Source organism: Cyclopterus lumpus, chromosome 4, assembly GCF_009769545.1.
Source record: "Cyclopterus lumpus isolate fCycLum1 chromosome 4, fCycLum1.pri, whole genome shotgun sequence".
Classification (NCBI taxonomy): Eukaryota; Metazoa; Chordata; class Actinopteri; order Perciformes; family Cyclopteridae; genus Cyclopterus; species Cyclopterus lumpus.
The window spans coordinates 23,668,260-23,682,225 of record NC_046969.1 but is presented as its reverse complement, the minus strand read 5'-3'; the positions used below and the strand labels follow the sequence as shown (position 1 = coordinate 23,682,225).

Genomic DNA, 13,966 nt, shown 5'->3' with positions numbered 1-13,966 from the left:
GTTTGTCCTGTTTGTCCTGTTAGCGCTGTTTGTCCTGTTAGCACTGTTTGTGCATTACTCCATTGTATCTTGACATAGAAAATAGTTGCTGCTATTTCAATACTCTGAATATCACATAGAGAACCTCTAAGTTTAGTTAAATGTGTTTATCTCGCTGCTTTGTATCTTAATCGTCGTGCAGGTGGCCGGCTTTGTGCTATACAACTCCAATGTAAATATTAAAAGACGTTTAACAAAAAAAAACTGGGTCACATAAATCCAATTACACACGACACAAAAACAAAGCTACCGGAGCACTGTGGGAATTTTCCCAGAGAGACATATCGGTGTGTGTGTGTGTATCTGTGTGTATCTGTGTGTATCAGACGTTTCCTGGTCTTCGCCAGCGGCCAAAAACAACATTTTCCTGACGTTTCCCCGATTGAAATAACAGAAGGATCAGCGGCATGCTGCTCGGCAGGTCTGGTCAATGGGAGACGACTGGACTACAGTACAGGCCTCCATTCACACGCTGTTCAATCAGTGACTGGGCAGTATTATTCCTAAAATATAATCTCTATGCTCCTCCCTGGTTGCTTGTGTTCAACAGGGGGTCTCCACCAGCAGTAGCCGTGTCTGCCCCAGTTAACCTCTGAGCCCTATGAAGGGCAGGTTCACATGTGCCGCTGCCTTTGGGAAACAAACCCCAGACCTGTCGATTTTGAGAAAATACTAAAATATTCTGTTTAGATACCTGTTATTGAAGAGCAATTTCCTCTGCTTACCATATTTCCAAGCAACAACCAAAAACAAAAACCAGAAAGAAAGATATTTAAGGAGTTTTTTCTCCTCCGAAACATAAATGCTGTGGATCCAAACCGAGCCTCTTGAATTCAGAGCCCAATGCTCAAGTGGACCAAGAAATCCTGTAGTCAAATCAACCTTGAACAATCTCGTGCAAACAGAGTTTACGGTCCGCCCGTTGAATTTCGTGACACTTTTTAGGGTCTGACTCATTTCATTGCGCCTCAGCGCATAATCTTACTGCCTTTCTCACTCCCATTTCCTGCGGCTTCAGATTACAGCCGCTCTCCCACTGAGACGCCTTCACCAGGCTTAACTTCTCTTAACTTTCCTCAGCTAATGAAACACAAACACCTGATGGCTTGTGTGTGCACATGGAAGTAAAAAAAAAAAGAAGTGTGCTGGCGTGAACATTTATGTAAAGGTCGCTTGTGTTGTATCAGGGAGGAGAGAGGACTGACCTTCTCAAGACTCTCAAAAGGACCGTCACGGTGTGTTTTCCCCGTTTTAGCCCATTTACTGCAAATCGCACACACTTTGCATTACTGCTCACCGTTTCCCAAAACAGGGGATGTGAGTCAGTCTCTGAGTCTTAAATATATTTGTGGGTCCAGATTGACATTAATCCCCCAAAACGACTGGCTTTGTTAGCATAAAATACAGCGTAGACACGCATTGGTTCCCAGAGGATGAATTATCTTGATGTCCACTTAAGTCCATGACAAAAACAGGACGTTGAAGTAATTCTCACATGCACAAACGTGCATTAAAAGCATGCACGGTCACAGTTTAGTGATTGTTAAAAGTCTGGAAAATTGTGATTTCCTGTGCATCGGTTGTATTGACTCCTCTCCTCTGGATCCAGCTGTGTTCTCAATACCTGTATGAAGGGGAACAGCTGTTATGGCCTCTGTTATGGTAACGTCCTGATCAGTCCGATCAGTCAGCAGCGCTGGAGTAACAGGAACAGGTTCACGATTCTGGAAACTTCTCTCCGTTCTCGTCTCACAGCAGGAAAAAAAAAAGTATTCATGTCCTATCTCGTTTTTTTTTTTTTTTAAGTATCCACTCTGGTATTTTTTTCCATTTCACTTCAAATGTTTAAGGGGAAAACTGTAATAAGTTTAGGAAAGCATTGTCGAATCTTTGCCGTGTTTACATCTCAAATGTTGTATTTATTATGCTCATCAAGCATTTAAACTAGACTTTTTGCCACTCGTGCTGCCCAATGTTTGTAATTGTGTGTGTTTTATCGATTCTACCGTTTCATGTTTTTTCTTTTATTAATCTTGTATTCTTGTAAAGCACTTTGTGACTTGTGTCCTAGGAGAAGTGCTATATTAATTAAACTTTAACACATATTTTTCTGAACTGAAAACACCAGCAGTAACGGGGAAAGAGAGACGGGGCGGATTTGAGATAGGGAACCGCAACATGGACCAGCTGCACAAACCCTTCCAGTGGTTAATTTATTCTCATAGCTCCTGAGAGACGAAGCAGGAAAAAGACAGGAGATGGAGGTTGCAGCGGACTTCCCCCACCTGTATGTCAGACCAGAGTACAGACAGATATAAAGTAGGTCCGACCTCTGGGGCCTTCTTTATTTAACATGCAGAATCACAGACTGCGGGGCCAGAGATGCTTTCTTTTCTGGAAAGATAATTCCCTCCATGTGCCGTATGTCTGGTATCTTTTACAGCTGAATAAGTTATATTTTCTTTAACGAACCAGCGGACATTAAAAGGCAACGTTTGGTTTGGATTTCACTGATCTGAGGTGAAGCCTGTAACCATGGCGCCCAGGTAAACTGAGTCCATCTACTTTTTGACAAGGCTGTGAATATTACATGCGGAGAATACATGTGAATATGTTCACTGACAATAAAACTTTTGTATTTTTGCACAACATGCAGAACAATTCTGATGTTGTTGGCATGTTGGAGGGTCGCAGTAAAAACAATATAGATATTTACACTGATTAAAAGTACAGACAATCCTTAAAATACTCTAAATACCATAACATATGTTGTTTTTAGCCACACTAGCAGTGGATGGCCATGCTTGTTCGTCATTCTCTTCACCACTTTGGCTCTTAGTAGGCTACTTATAAGAAGATGTTAGCATGCTAACACGCTAAACTAGACGCTAATGGGCTGCAAAGTGTCCTAAAAGTGTCCTTTTATACAATCTTGCAGCAGCTCAGCAGTTTATGTTCCGGTAGTTCTGTTAGCCGTTAGCTAACTAAACCGAGTAGAGAGTGAGGTGTTTTTAAGAATGCGTGAGTACCGCTAGAGGTCCTTTGGCATGATGAAGCCATAGCTGGCGACCCGAAAATATTACGGAGTTAGCCGTGGACGGACACAGAGGTGCACGCTCACTCGTGCCACCGATCGCATGATCATCCCGGCGGAGATATTAAAGTCAACAAGGATATATGAACAATTAGTATGATTGATTAAAATGCAATTAATATGCTCTCTTCAAAGCCACCAGACTCCAGTCACAGTTCAGCCTCGTCTTTTTTAAACAGCTACCCTTCATAGAAGTCTATGCCTCGACACTCGCTCACTCCAGGGTCACATTCATCAAAATAAACCAGAGTCAGGTGCGCTGTCACCAGGACAGATACAGCAGAAAGTACCTGCCAACTGCAATTAGACTTTATAGTAAATCACCTCTGGCCTGATCCTCCTCAAATTCAACAACATCAATCAACACTGCACCGCTTTCACTTTATATACACTTAGATACACTGTATACACTTTAATTTTAACATATTTTATTTTATATATTGTAAACATGCAACAGAGTGTCTATCTATCGAAGGAACAAAAAAATAACCCTGGGCTGAAAGTCTACCAACACAGTGTCCTTTAAAGTAAAGAAGCATGTTTGACACATGGGATAGTTTGACGATAAGTTTAAGATAAGATAAGTTTAAGATAAGGTAAGTTCAAGTTTTCCATTGAAACAAAGTCAAAGTGTGACACTTTGTTCTGTGAGAGCAGATCCACGAAGATAAGAAGACGCAGAGAAGAATTGAGAAAATAAAAGAGTGAAAAAAAGAGACGTAACGTTGAGTTTCATAACCGACCTTTGCTGTGCTGTATCTCAAGACTATATGTTATAAATAAAACTATAGAAGTTCCTTGGGTTGATCACTTAGAGGCAGACAAAAACGGTGAAAGATAATTTATTTAAGCACGCTGGTATTAATAATAACAGTTAGACCTACTTTTCTGTACATACAAATCTTTTCATACAGTAAATTACAGCATGACAGACGTTCACAGAACCATTACTTCCTCCCAGAGGATCACATGCAAAAACAAAACCATATGCAGTAAATGATACTGAATGTGGTGGCAATTTACTGTAGTACCAGTGGGAGTTATAGCATGTCGTTTTACATTAAACACACAATCTACCATGTCAGTTATTCACTTAGACTAATATCTGTCTGTAGATGTATTCACAGATGTGTTTAAGTGCTCAATCACAGCACCGTTCGGACATCAAGTAGCACAGAAAGGAAAAAAAGGACCACTGATTGAATTCAGGTTATTATAAACACCAAATGTTGATAGGCAGCAAGCAAAGTTTATTGTGTCAACTTGGAGCAGAATGTTCCACTTCTGGAAAAAAAAGAAGAAGTCTGTGCCCCATAAATATCAGCTCCCTCTTGGCTAGTTCAGGAAGTGGTGAAGGGCAGCTACTCCCCTCAGAAACCCACGAGTCCACAGAGCTCACCAAGAAAAACACAGAGATACCTGCAGTCTACTGTACTGTACCTACATTCTTTTTAAACCAGAAGGACCAATTTAATGCATTGGAGATTTATGGGGTCAGATCAGTCTCAATAATTGCAAATGCACACAGAGAGACTTACAAATGCGCACAGAACAATTTACAAATATGTTTGATTTACAAATGCACACAGAAGGATTTACAAATAAATTAGACTCACAAATGCACGCAGAACGACGTGTCTGTGTTTATTTATTTGTCAATCGCACTGCATTTGTTTGTGGATTCTTCACATGTGTGTGTACGGATTTATGAGACTCCCCTGCCGTGGCTAGATCCGCAAATGCGTTTTTTCAACATAGACATATAGCTGTAGCCAATCAGATGTCGCCCTCATTTTCAGCCAATCACATGAGCGCATCTCCCTCTCCCCACGGGGCTGCCAGCGTTACAGTTGCGCAATTTGCAGAGGGATACACAATTAATGTACACCCCCCACCCCCATTGTTGTAAGTCATTGAAAGTTCAGTATAATCTTGTAAATCTTGTAGAAAATCTTGGCGCGGCACGAATGACGCGAATAGAGCGAAGCGAAAAGTTTGCCCGCTGTCATTCAGACGTACATAACATCACCGAGCTGTGATGTTATGTATAAATATATATATATAATATTAATGTTATGAACCCAAACATGAGGGCGTTAGATGTTCCGACGTTTATGAGATGTCCACAACAAGTATAAAGCAGAAATAGTGGATGACGGAAGTTATAACTGTTTCCACGGAGTAAAGCCACGGAGATAAGCCACGCCCCCTCTAAGGCTCAAATAAAGCGAATGACGCTCATGTGATTGGTTGAAATTGAGGGCGACATCTGATTGGCTACAGATAGGTCTGTTTAAAAAAAAAAATGCATTTGCGAATGGCAGGGGAGTCTCATAAATCCATACACACATGTGAAGCAATCCACAAACAAATGCAGTGCGATTGACAAATAAATAAACACAGACACGTCGTTCTGCGTGCATTTGTAAATCAAACATATTTGTAAATTGTTCTGTGCGCATTTGTAAATCTTTGTGTTTGCATTTGTAAGTCTCTCTGTGTGCATTTGCAATTATTGAGACTGATCTGACCCCATAGAGATTCACTGATGAGGTAGCGCAACAACGTAGCGCAACAACGTAGCGCAACAACGTAGCGCAACAACGTAGCGCAACAACGTAGCGCAACAACGTAGCGCAACAACGTAGCGCAACAACGTAGCGCAACAACCATCCCACCGTAACTTATAATGTTTTAAAAAACGCCCTAAAACCGCCCTTAGCGGACTATCTACGATAACGTTACGTAACAAGCGTAAAAAGGTTACACAACAAACGTTAAGTTGTTGGGTTAACACGGGAATACGACAAACGACCTCCCGGGTGAAACTCCTGTGTTTGCTTGACCCCTCCAACTCACCCAAATGCTTGTAACACTTATTATTACTTTGAACAGCGGTTGCTTGATATACTACATCATTTGCTCTGACCGGATAAAAAATGTCAACATTCAACATAACCGTGGTTTTGTAGAAATGTACGATGCCAACAATTTTTTCCTGGCGACCGGCCGCAGAAATCTACCTCTTTGCTGTCTAAAAAAAACCAGAAACACTATCAAGCATTTGGTAAGAGCTCGCTGCAACGTCCTCCGGCTGTTTTTATTATGTTTTCCCAGGCTTTTTTGTTTGTATAAATAAATCAGGATTTTTCTTGGAGGGTTGAGCCCAGCGCACAGAGTAACGTTGGTTTACCACCAGGTCCAGGACCCTGGGAAAGCCTGTAGAGTCAACACGCAGGTAGGTTTACCTGGCTACGTTCCCAGTCTCTAGCTGTCTCAATCACACACACACACACACACACACACACACGCGGGTCTTTACATGAGCCTCTGCAAAAAAGGTCTGAGGAAATATAATCAGGATCAGAATCAGCTTCATTGGCCATGTACCTGTGCACATACATGGAATAATTACAATACTTTCACATCATTCGAATAACGATGTGACAAGTTAATTTGATCTTTTGCATCAGCCCGTGACTCACGTACTTGATGAATGTACATTACAATCAGTGTAGTGTATGTTTCTTGTCCCACTGCTCTAGAAGAAATTCTCCAGTCCATCACTGCGGTTGTAACTACAGTTGAAAAGCCAATTCATGTTTTTTTATTATCTTTACATAACTAAGAGAGTTTACAGCCATGTTGGCAAGTCAGCTGTGCTTTGAGCTAAATGCTAACATGCCCACAATGACAATGATAACGTAGCAGGTATAATACTTTACCCTATTCACCGTCTTAGTTTAGCATGTTAGCATGCTAACATTCGCTAATTAGCTCCGAACACAGAGTGGGAATGTCATTGTTTGTCAGGTGTTTGGTCATTAAAGACACAACATGTATATATGTAAAGATATACAGTGGTGGAGTAATGTCTACCTGAGCAGAGAATGAAGTCGCTCTCCCTCTGTGTGTGTTCGACATGGCCGGACCGGCCGCACATGCATTTAGTGCATGTTAGTGCACGTGAACGTGCCCCACTGGTTAGCTCAGTGCCGCCGCTCGGCACTGCACTCGACCAACAGCGTCGTTGCAGAAGCGAAGCGCCCACCCTTCGGTTCCTACACAGGTCAACGCTGTTAGCTCAACACTGTTAGCTCTGCCGGCACCTTTTGCTGTTGTTAGCGCTGTTAGCTGCAAGCATGCGTCGCCATGTTGAGAGCCGTTGAGAGGCAGTAGAAATTATCCCAATCTCATGTTATGCACCTTTAACCAAAGTATCGGACAAATTCATATTTTGACCTGAGGATGGCGATCGTTGTATCACACAAGGTTAAACGTTCGAACCAATCAGCCAATTATAACTGTTTTAGGAGATCCGTCTACTTTAAGCTACTGAGATGTCTAATCCAGGATTTACCTGGTTGTTAGTCTACCTTACGCTATACCATCGGCTGTGTGTTGCATTCAGTACTGAATCTACAGTTATTTCCTTTGTTTGTGAAATAACAATAACATTTATTGGCTTTTACCCTTTGCCCTTCCGGGGTCATTCGCCCGTCGACAACAGGGACTTTCTTTTCCTGAGCCCCGGATATTAGCGCAGCAGCACACGATTACACTCAAACCCAATATTTGGCTCTCACAATAACTACTTACATTTCTTAACAGGGACCACAGATGAAAGTTGGTTTTGGGCTCTATCTGGTGCCATGATTTTATTGCGTAGGGGGGGGGGGGGGGGGGGGGGGCGTCCCGGGGGCCTGGTGGTAAAGCAGCGTACTGTATAACCGCAACATCCCCCGGTTGAGCCCAAAAATGACAGAAAAAAAAAGAATAGCGCCCCTGTTAAATAACCAATAAATGATGGCAAACATTCGGGGTATACGAGCTGCTAATAACATGGCAGGTTTTCATTTGCACTAAATAATATCAACAACAAATGTCTCAGATCTACTGACTGAAGCCAGACATCAGGCCTTGGCTTCATAGCTATAAACTGCACATACAGTATATATATTTATATATATAAAGGGTGTGTGTGTGTGTGTTTATGTGCACTTCTGATGCTGGGCCTGATTGCTCCACAGTGTGCCCGAATGTGGCACACAGTAACCATCCACATGTGCTCCCTATTACATCCTCTTGCTTCTCCCTGAAGGCTGTAACACAGATATTTAATTTTTATGGGAATGCATGAAATCTGAATCACGTTTCCCCCAATCAGACCCAGGTGGAGCCACGTAAACACTGTGCAGTAAAAATATGGGAGAGGGGAGGGCGCACACGCACGCATGCATGCATAGAGGCCAACACACACACACACACACACACATGTAATTAAATGATCATGACTGCAAGAGAGAAAAGTGGACCGATAAACAATCCTCTATTGTGTGAGTAAGATGTGACACCTGCTGAGAGGTTTTACGGTCTACATGCTTAATTGTAGGATATCTTGAACCACACATGCGCATGTAATGATACACAAGGCGCATTTATAGACAGAGTGGGTAAAAACAAGACTGCTGCGTTAGCAATAGTTTTACAGTAACATGAAACTGCTTCTTCTCCGGCTGCGGCTGCAAGCGCTTTAAATCCAGCTGGTGAAGAAGAGGTGAAGGTTTGAGGTTTTTTTTTCGTTGCGTAGTTTTGCTTTTATTTGAGGTGAGACGGGCTCCGGCGTGAGCACACCTGCTGCAGCCCGTCTCACTGACGGTGCCTTCAGGTGCCCTATAATTACATGAGGGCGTGAACTGTTCACACCAACGTGCGGGTGCTCGTAAAAATAAATAAATAAATAAATAAAGGCCGCCGAGTGATGCTTAGTGGCCACGCGGTAGAAAAAAAAAAAAGTGCAAAAAAAATCCATATTTTCGGCTGACGGGTCGTGTTTGTTATGTAAGGAGAGAGGCATCAAATCATTTTTTTTTTACTGGAAATCCATTTTTGATTGAATATCCAGACCCTGAACTTTTACAGCTACACTGTCAAGATTGGGAAAAACACCGGTCCACGCCAAGAAGCTCTTTTTTCTTCTTCTTCTTCTCCCAAATACCGTTAAAGCATCCGTCGTCCACACGCTAGTTTAAGTCCAGCTCTATCCTCAAACTACGCATATTATGACTTAACCAATACCTGCAGTGTGCAAACCGCTTTTTTTCGAAGCGATGAAGCTTTAAAGTTGTGGAGGACCATTGTTTTCTGCTCTGTTCTGCATTACAATGTATATACATATGCTAAATATGCTTAAAGTATGCGTAGTAGTAGTATTTTACTTATACTTTACGTATACTGTGAAGTCAGACTAGGCAGAATATACATCTGAAGGGTTGTGAGATGATTAATTACTTCAAAAAATAGTGCTGCAACACAAATTTGAGTTCATGATTTTGGATTTTTCTCTAATCTTTACTGAAAGCACACAATTACACTGCACAGGCAATCAGATAAAGAAAACAACTGAGATAAACAACTCCATAAAAAAGGCCTTCGTTGCCTCATAGTTGCAACGTCCCGGGTTCGATTCCAGCAACGGGACCTTTTGTTGCACCTCATACGCCCCCCCCCCCCCCCCCACCCCCCCCCCCTCCCTATGTCCAGTCTGCGTCTCCACTTCTACTTTTTCTAGATCTCCTTCTTCTAAATCTTTAGAAACGCTGTCCATATCCAGCCTGATAGGGCAGCAGTCGCGTGCCACTGTCACTTGTACAGTGGCACGCCATGAGGTCCTTTAGATCTCGAACCCTAACCGCCTGTAATTATTCGAGAGGCAGCGAGGTGGAGAGACAAACAGAAAAACAAACAAATAAGAACGCCACTTGTAAACAGGGGAGGAGAGAGGACATGTGCCACATGTGCAAACACAGAGGAGGATGTGAGGGACCGAATGTGCTAGTGTGCTAGTGTGCTAGTGTGCTAGTGTGCTAGTTCGCTTCCATCTTCCAGCTTCTCTACAATTATTTGGGTTTTTCGGGGATTCGAACCGGCTTCTCTGGATCAAAGCGGCGGCCTCGTATTAAAAGGGGACGACGGACACCGTGATGAAAAACTGTGCGCTGTCTCAATCAGAAAAGCATGTGATTCAACAGGCCGATCGGATTTGGATCCCGGTGTCACGCGCAGGCTCATTGGAAAAATACCGACGCCGGCTTGAAAATGACCTTTTTGCAAAGGTGAGCAAGCCAATCAGAGCACGTTGGGCTATTTCAGGGGCTTCGATAACATGTCTTCTGTCAGACTAGTGCAACAAAAATGTATAAAAAAATACACATTTAGGTGTTTATTTTACAATTTCTTTTCTATTTACGTCTGTAGAGTCATCCGAGTTAACAATAGATAGTGCCTCATTTGCATATTTAAACATAACTATTGTCTTAATGTAAGTAATCAGCATGGGAAGGTTTCGTGGTGATATCTATTAGTTAATTTATTTACCCTATCCACCTGAATTATTATTTTTTTTTTACAGTTTCTCTCAGTTCTCAGACTCTAAACCAGAAATCTCCACTTCAGTAGAAAATGTTGTATGTTTTGTTCCTAAAAACATGGAGACAACTATTGTTGTTGTTCTTTGCTGTTGACAGTATCGTCTTGTCTTGAGAGATATGTAAACAACTTTGACTCCAATATGTCAACAAAATGAAAAAAACAAGAATTTTGCACCAGACTTTATCCAACGTTCAGATTTCTGATCTTGAAATAATGTGAAATTTGCCAATTTAAACGTTTCAGAAGATGTGTAATACAACTGGGGCGGTTCCGTGGTGATATCTACACACGTTGAATGTGTTGCCCCGTCCTAACTTCATAAAAATGAAAACACCACAGAATAAATGTCATTTTTGTCATATTTCTTGTCACCAGAACTCAATCGTGGTCCCCGCCGCTCGTGTTTTTTTTAAAAACCTCAAAGTCAAAGACAAATAAAGTAATTCCAGCTCAGACGAAAGAGCGCAGTCGGCTTCGAGTAACCTAACCGCCCCTCAAATGACGGCGATGAGTGGGGGAGCCTGGTTTTGGGATGGGGGTCGAAGTTCAAGCACGTGCGGGATACAAAGTCAACAGCGCGGTATTTAAAGGGTGATGTCCCCCCCCCCTCCCCCCACCGAAATGCCGCTATTTATACGTCCAATCAGACGACGTCTGCGTTGAGTTACGGGACGAGCTAATTACAGCCTCTGCTTGTGGTGCGCGATGAAGGCCCGAATACGCGAGGACGTCAGCTGGCCTCCGAACTGTGGAGGGGGAAAAAGGGGGGGGGCGTTGCTAATTGAAATGACATGTCGGAGAGGTGCAGTGACAACACACTCCTACTGTGGTTCCTCTGTACTGTGTGTGTGTGTGTGTGTGCATCAAATATTAAGTTACAGACAGATAAATGGCGCGGTGGCGTGGGATCAAATGCAACCTTGGAAACGTCGTCTCTCTCTCTCTCTCCGTCTTCCAGAAGTCTGGACGGCATTCAGCGCGAGTACATTTATCCACCGCAGGCATTTCATATATCTCCCCGTCAGAAGCAATAAATCCTACGATTTACGCATCCAGAGAGAGTCCACAGTACAGAGTTACTCTGGTTTTAACATCGACTATAAGTCGTCCATCTTTGGTGGTCTGTGTGCGCTCCGGAACTTAATTTGCGGTCAAGTTTTTGCACAAAAAAAAAAAATTACTTTTCTTTTGTCTTTGTGCCGCCATCAAAAAAAAAAACCCAACAACCCTGAAAGTAGAAGAGCAAACAAGGTGAGAAGAAATGAGCCACACAGCAGATTTCTGTGTGAATACTGGATACAAATATTGAACATTGCTGTGAGAAAATGTTCACTGTTGAAGTTTTTATATGCTAGATGGAGACATCTTACTAATAGATATCAACATACAACTTTCCCAGTTGATTAATTACATTAAGTCAATCGGTTTTTTTACAAGTTTTATGAAATGTTATGTTTCAATACGAAAATCAGGCGTTATCTAATTATCTAATCTTTTGGTTAAATTTATGGCCGAAAACTATGAGACGCAAATAGACAAAGTAGTAAAATAATCATCTAAATGTGTTTACTTTCCTCTAGTCTGAAAGAAGACACGTTACGGAAGCAAAATAGATGCAAATGTTACCTGTGCAAGAGGTGTATTCCATCTAAAGACTATTTTTTTTACGCTCAGCAATCACAAAACCCTTTTTTAATTGATCACAATTCTGCAAAATTGGGAAAATAATCTTATTGGAGCCGCTGAAAACATCAAGTGGGGTTTTTTTTTGTGCTAAAATGTTATATATGCTGATATAAAAACTTGTCCGATTACTGTGTTTTCACACACACACACACACACACACACACACACACACAGCCACCTGACCTCAGGATCACCTTGACCTCTCTTTAACAATGACTCCATTGATGGGCGCCGCCGCTCCCTGAGCTCATACCGCATCCTCAACTCTTCGGGGTCGAGTCGAGTTACCAAATAACTCTCCGACCAGGTAGAAAAGAGGCCTCTGTGTGGGACGTCCATCGCTCACATACCACACAGGTGGACACCTACACACCACCTACGTAACACCTACACTATACAACACTGAGGAAACACACACACACACACACACACACACACACACACACACCACCTCCACGACGCGCACTGCAGGGACGGAAATCTTTTTTTTCGTGGGCTGTAACTTGAGTGTTTGGACATTTTCATCCTGCCGAACCGCAAGCGGACCATAAATGAGTCAGTTTTCCAAAACACAAGAGTCCTGACTACCCCGCCACAATAAAGCAAACAAAAAAAAATAAAAAGAATGTGTGGGAGCTCGTTGCGAGGCATTCAAATCCTCCCTTTTTTTTAAAAAGTCGTTGGCGTGAGCCGTTGTGCACGATGGAGAGACGCTCAGACCTCCAGACGGAGTTCATCTTAAACACTTAAAACTCAGGAACGCGCTGAACTTCATGCATCTACACCGTAAAAATAGATTATTCTTCAGTTTTTGATGACGTTTCCAGGGAGACGCTCCCTTTCTCTTCCTTCATAAATCTTTTTTTCTCAACCCTGAGTTGCTTTTAGTGAAGCAACAGGCCTTTAAAATCCCATCCAACCGTGTAATAATGGCTCCGGGATGGAAACAGCTGGATTCTGCAGGCAGCAGTTTGAACTCCTCTGGTCCGGCCAGTGCAAACGGCAGCTTTACACAAAAAGAAATACTCCACAAAGAAAACTTTAAGGCTCTCCCGTAGGCGTCGAGCAGAAGGTCGTCTCAGTTTAAAGTCCCGAACTTCGAAAGTCAACGAGCCGCGATATATATATATAAAAAGCTGGAAAAGGGCAGATTAAAAAGATGACTTACTTTTAAGATGTCTTCTTCCTTTTCAGACCATTTGTGGATTATTCCAGTTACAACGAGAGAGACCCTTTCTCTCTCTCTCTCTCTCTCTCAGTCCGTCAGATGCTCTCTGGGCTGATGTAAGACACTTCTGCTCATAGGAAAAAAAGAGAGGGAGAGGAGAGAGAGAGAGAGAGAGAGAGAGAGAAAAAAAACTTCACATTCTGTGGATTCTTGGGCGAGGGCCAAAGTCCCAGAATTCCACATGCCACACATACGGTTTCAATTAAGGCCGAATCAGAAGGCTGAAAGGAGCCTTTCTTTTGACAGCGAGCGGCTGAAACAACCGTAACTCGAGGCGACGGCTCTCGGCTCATTTCATCACAGATTTGGGGAACTTTTAAGTGTTACAATTTTTTATTTTTTTTTAAAATCGAGCGTGCATTTTTTTGTTTTGTTTCGGAGGTTGTAAGTGCATGACGTTAATATAAAATCATACTTTAGGATATTTTACTGATCTTCTGATCTTGAGTATACCCGAGAAGCAACTTTTTTTTCCCTTCTTTAAAAAA

At 42.4% G+C, this 13,966-nt stretch overlaps 1 protein-coding gene across 1 annotated transcript in view; it reads right to left on the bottom strand.

Moving 5' to 3' along the window:
- Positions 1–13,716, bottom strand: part of ddr2a (discoidin domain receptor tyrosine kinase 2a) — a 29,601-nt gene extending 15,885 nt beyond the window's left edge. The window contains exons 1-2 of the mRNA XM_034529937.1: positions 13,673–13,716; positions 13,419–13,545 (exon numbers count right to left, since the gene is read on the bottom strand). The gene's annotated coding sequence lies outside the window, so the exon portion shown is untranslated. The remainder of the gene's footprint in view (positions 1–13,418; positions 13,546–13,672) is intronic.
- Positions 13,717–13,966: the final 250 nt, after the last annotated feature.